This window comes from Plasmopara halstedii (genome assembly GCF_900000015.1).
Source record: "Plasmopara halstedii genome assembly, contig: Scaffold_2061, whole genome shotgun sequence".
NCBI classification, from domain to species: Eukaryota; Oomycota; class Peronosporomycetes; order Peronosporales; family Peronosporaceae; genus Plasmopara; species Plasmopara halstedii.
The window spans coordinates 1,267,742-1,273,994 of NW_020188969.1; positions in this window are offsets into that span (position 1 = coordinate 1,267,742).

The following is a 6,253-nucleotide window of genomic DNA, read 5'->3' on the forward strand; positions in this document are numbered from 1 at the left end:
TACTTTTCTTGGACAGAGCATTTTGTCAAAGGCTACATTAAACTTCTAAGCAATGTAACTAGCAATAGTACAGACCACCGAAAGGAACACCAAGACCACATCCGCCTTCGTATAGGCCCGCGCCATACAAGTTCCAGTAGCCAATGGGGTATGCCCAGCCGAGAATTCCACCGCACATGAATCTGAACCGGGAAGGTCCAAAGCCACCCCACCCACCAAAGTTGCCCCAGCCACCAAGACCCATTTTAGCGGCTCTTTCTTATCATTTTTGGCATAACTGTCGCAGACTTTGTTCTCTTGTGTATCTTTCTTGATGCTGACATGGACGCCGTACGGATTTCATGCTCTAAACTTTCTTTGTTTCAATATCTGCTCTGCGCTATCTAAAATAGTAATGTAACTTTGCTACTTGTGACTTTCTCTGTTTTTTGTATTGCGTATATAAATATTACTTCATCACTCTGCGATGAACAGATTGCATAATATGAATCATCACGTTCACCCCAATCACTTTTCAATAAAAGTAACATCATCAATCGAGCCGTGTCGACTATTGAGGTGTTGTAACGCCACGTTACAGATTGTTTACGGCGATCAATTGCAACTTGTAGGTTGAAATGAAACCTTCCTGAAGATCAAAATTGCAAGGTTAAGAAAATGCGTTAGTTATTAGGTACATTGAGGGTTCTGGTAGCCAAATTTACTTTCCATTCTGACCCGAGAGTAATAAGACATCGTTAAAGGTTATGAGCTCAAACGCTTCCAAGCCCAACGGGATACTGACGGACGACAACAACTACCTGTGGGAGGTTAACGCCCGGATTGCGCTGGCCAGAAAGGGGCTATAAGGCTACCTCAAATCCGTGAAAGCAGAAGAAGCAGCGCGCCGTGAGACGAAGGAGTGACAGGCCACCGACCTGAAGACACTGGCTTTGTGGTCCAAGTTCTAAGTACGACCTACCAGTCGATGATTCGTGACGCGGGTTCTGCGTCTGACGCATGAAAAACATTGCGTGCTTTTTTCGTGAAGCAGACACTTTATAACCGTACGCAATTGACTGCTGGAGGCGAGGTCGTGTCTGAGGACGAGAAAGTGGTCTTTTAACTTGGAAGTTTACCCCCAGGAGTATGATGCATGATAAGCATCATCGAGGCCCACTAGATGATGACATTGCTGGACGCAAAAGTGATGCTACGCCGTGAGTTCGAGTTGGCTAAGAAGAGAAAGAGCAAAATTCAAGGCCTAATGCGCGAGGAAGGTGATCAAGGTGGTCGTGAAAAAGGGCTTAGAGGCTGACTTGGTGATCGAGGTGCCCATGGTGCCCGTGGTGCCCGTGGAGGCTACAATGGTGATCGTGGACAGCATTCGAAGAAAAATACTGGGCCAATATTTCGTGAGTACTGCATTTCTTGCAATGAGTACGGTCATAAGCATGACGACTGTCCTGAGTTGAAGAAATTGAATAATGAATTTGTTTTCGCGGCCACGATGGAGGGTTCAGCACGAGAGGTAACCTGGGTGCTTGCTAGTGGAGCGAGCTGCCATATGACGGATGAGACGATGGACTTTGTGGAATATCAAGACCTAAAGATCTAATCATCATCACCGTGGCTAGTGAACAGCAATGGCTAGCTAATGAAAAAGGAGTTGTGCGTTTTGTTGTTAAATTTGCGCAATCGATCAAGTTGACGGAGGTTTTGCATGTGGCCAAACTTGATAGGAAGCTCGTTTCCATTTCGGCGTTGACGGGACGCGGCGTTGTGTGCAGATTTATCGTGATCGAGCGCGGAAAGTGGTGAATGGAAAAGCGCTAGACGTGAATCATCGAAACGGCAAGCTATTATGTGACATTTTTACCAGCTGAAGGGAGAACAATCCGCCTAGGCAGATGCTATAACGCGTGGAGATAGAACGCTATGGCGCGACCGGTTGGGCCAATTTCCGCATCGAATATGGAAGCTGCTGCAACGATTTGTGATGGACTGCCTGGGATTCAACATGAAGAAGACGACGTGATAGCTTATCGTGGTGGTTGTGCTCACGGCAAGATGACAGCGAGTCCGTTCGCATGTAGTCCCGGCAGTGAAGTCAGGCCTAGAGGCTCTCCGAAAGTCGTATTTACTGATGTCATGGGTCCAATAAAGCCCAGATCGGACTTGTATGTGCTCATTTTCATCGTCAATTTCAGTAGATACGTCTACGTGTATCTGCTTCTTTCGAGAGCACAAGTTTTTGGTCGTTTTCGCGAGTTCGAGGTCCTCGCAGAAAATTTAATTGGCTACAGAATCCAGTAAGTTTGAAGTGATAACCGTAAAGAGTACCCCACTGCAAATTTCAATCGGTTTTGTGCCACGAACGGCATCCTACATCAAACAAGTGCTCCGTATTCTCCGCAACAGAGTGGATTGGCGGAGAAAATGAATCTCTCGTATACTGAAATAACCCGAGTAATGATGTATCGCAAAGACGTGGGAGTGACTCTGATGGGGAGAGGCTGTGATGACAGCTGCTCATGTAGTTTATCGTATCCCGAACACTACGCGTCGCGAATTGACTCCAATCAAAGTTCTCACCGGCACGCAGCACTCACTCGAGCACCTTCAAGTATTTGGATCTACCGGGTACGTGCATCTCGACAAGAGTAAGAGGGCGAAGCGGGGCGCGAGGTTGCCCCGCTGCATTTCTTGGGATATGCTGACGGCTCGGAGGCATACCGAGTATGGGACCTCGACAACAAAAGATTGGCAAAACGCGCACGGTGACTCAAATGATTGGCCACCTGCTTGCTATCACGATGTTGTTTTCGTTGATATTGAAGATAGCCAACGAAGTACGCGCTCGAAGACGACAGATTAACTTAAAGTCTCCGACGGGACTCGAACCCGCAACCTCCCGCTCCGTAGGCGGATGCCTTATGAGTGCGTTGACATGTACAAATACACTAACTGCCACAGACATGGTGATCAATGAAACGGGAGATGATAATATACGTATGAAAGTAGATAACGCTTATATTTCACCTGCCGAAGTTTCGAAAGAGGGCCTTTCGAGTGTTTCTCGCCCTGTTGCTGACACTACCCGTTCAGGCAAGACTTCGTTGGACATTTATCGTGAACGAGAACTTTTATTTGATTACCCCAACAACACTAGAGGTATCTCGTCCAGACAAGTACTGCTGTTACCTGACCCTACTCGCAATACTAAAGCCCCAGTGCAACTCAGGCGGGTAACATTCAGTGATGATTGTTTGGTGTTAAGCGGTGGATCAAGGTTTCGGCGTAGACCTCGTGCTGAACAGACACGGCTAATTGACCAATGAAGATGTTGCTGATGACATGCTTCTAATTGCAAATGAACCTCATCGGAGCTCTCAAGACTACAGTGTGACTGAAAATTAGACCTCAAACGCCCATGGCTTGATGAGTCCAAGATCACATTGACAGCTACCAAAATTCCCGCGTGCTATGCAGAAGCGGTGGCATCACCCGAAGCCAAGCAGTGGAAAGAAGCTATTTGCAAAGGATTTAGGGCACGCATTCGCAATCACACCTGAGATTTGCTCAGGCGCCTGCATGGTGCACTAGTTTTAGGTGCAAGAGCGTATTTGCACAAAACTTTGATGAGAACGGCAACATTTACCGATACAAAGTTTGCTTCGTGGCGCTTGGACGTTTGCACGGTCGTGGCGTAGACTACTACCACATGGTGGCGATCACTAATACTATTCGCTGCGTTCCTTTCGGTGCGGCAAGCGTTTGAATATCCGACAGTTTGACACTGAAACCACATTTCTTTATGGGATCCTTGATGAAGACGTGTACATGGCCGTGCCACAAGGTGTTCGCGTTGTCGACGGGTTTGTACGCAAGCTGCCGCGAAGTGTTTATGGTTTGAAGCAAGCCGCTGCAGTCGGGTACAAGACTATTTAAGCAGCATCCGAGACTCTGTCGTACGTCACCAATGCTACCATGCCTGACATTAGCGCTATTTTGTCGACACTCTCGCAGTACCTAGATTCTCCATGTGAAATAGTCTGGCGGGCGGCAGTGTGCATCTTGAACTATTTCGAAGGCACGTCTACACAAGGAGCGCGATTCTGCTCTGGAACAATTAGTCATCTCAATATCAAGCCTTATGCAGACGCAAATTGGGTGTGTGTGACAAGCAAACATGGCGTTCAGCGTCTGGAACATTATTGCTACTAGTAAGTAGACCTAACGTTTTCAAGAACAAGCGGCAGACCACGGTAGCTTTGGCTTCTGCCGAAGCAGAGTATATGGCACTTGCTTTGGCCACGCAAGAGGTCGTTTGGCTTCGCTACCTGTTTTTTGAGATATGTTTCGAGGATGAAGGCCCCACCACAATTCGACTTGACAACAAATCTGCGATCAGTATGGCTACCAACCAAGGTTCTACGCCTCGCGCGAAGCACATTGACCTATGAGATCACTTTGGACGAGACCACATTGATCCAGGACGCATCAAGCTAGCGCACGTACCCACGGAGGATCAATTGGTGGATATCTTAACAAAGGCGATGACTACGCCGCACTTGTTGCTGCTATGTCGGAAGAGCGGGATCGACAATGTGCAGTTGAGGGGTGCCGGTAGGTGAATGCATTGCATTATTGAGAGGAAACTCTACAAGCGGTAGCATGGTGCTCCAGCGCTTTGGCTTCTCGACGCTGACACTGTGAAGAATTGCTTCAACGACGCAATTCACGCGCTCAGTTTGACCATCGGTCTGCGGATGGTCTGCTGTTGAAAAGTCAACTTGGAGCCCAGCACCCAGAAAAATGTCGACTAAAACTTCCTAGTGAAGAGTGGGTGTCTGTCAGAAACAATTGACTCCAGGGGTCCATGTTGTCGAACGACACGATTCTCAAACAGCGTCGATGTACTCAACCGTCGCTGTACCCACACCGTCGATGGTATCCGGTACTGCCGCAAGTTGAGCCGTCTTGCTCAAACTATCCACAAAGACCACCACACTCGTGTTGCCCACCTGTTCCTTCAGCAGGCCAAACCCAGAGTTCATACTCATGAACTGCCAGCACCCGAAGGATACCGGTAGACTGGCCAACGGCGCCGCCGCGTTCGAAGAGGGTTTCACACTCTGTCACGTGTCACACAAGCGCATATATGTGCTTGTCCATTTGTACAACCGTTACCACCAGTGGTGGGCAACTCACAGAGCTGAATGTCTACTCACGACACTGAGTTGGGTGTCGTGGGCCAAATAGAGGAAACTTTATTTCAAATACTCATCGTGAGTAGCGACAATTGATGGCGTATCCGCTAAGTCGATGCTTTATTTCAGCAACCCGTGATTTAACAAATTTTGGTCTAATCGTGCGCGCATCGCACCGACACTTTCGTGTTCGAGTTTTCAAATAGAGCCTGTAGCAGTGCTACACATATACCATCACCTGCGTATGCGGCGCGGTTCAAATCTGTCAAGGACGACGTCACCGTCGTGACATGAGCAAGCTCATAATCCGTTCTGCGTGATAACGCATAACCAATTTGCTTTTATATTTCACATCGATGTATATTCTGCAAAGAATGAGAGCCACCTGGTCATCCTATGCGACTGAGTCGCAGTCCGTAATGACGCATGTATTGTGTTGATCACAAACGGCTTTGAGCCAAGCAGGTGCACCCTGAACTTGATAAATGCAGACTTTATCGCAAGTTATTCCTTGTCGTGGACTGGGTAGTTCTACTTCGCAGCCTTAGGCTGGCGAAATTCGATCACAATCACCCGATTTCGCCACTCGGCGTCTGCTTGCAGTAGTGCACAGCCGATAGCAAAGTCCGAAGCGTCACATACGAAACCAAAAGGTCAATCGGGTCTGGCAACGCCAGTACTGGTGCACTGATTTTGACCCTGTCAAAAGCCTCCTGATGCTCGGTGTCCCAACATTATTCCTTATCCTTTTTAAGAGAATTCGACAATGGCCGTGACATTTTCGCATAATTTGCGCTATTTTTGTGCAAGTAGTTGCCGAGGCCAAGCCAATTGCGCAAGTGCTTTTGATTCTTCAAAAATGTCCTGTCCACATTGGAGCTGTCCTTAGCGGGATCCGCTCGATGACCACGCTTTATATGAACCACCCTAAATCGGGAATTTTCCCGCGCCGAAAATGCACTTGTCTGCATGAGCAAACGGCTTATTCGTGCGCATGGACTCGAACACCGCTCTCAAATGAATAATGTGGACTTTTTCGTCTGTCCTCTCGTGCCCTTCAC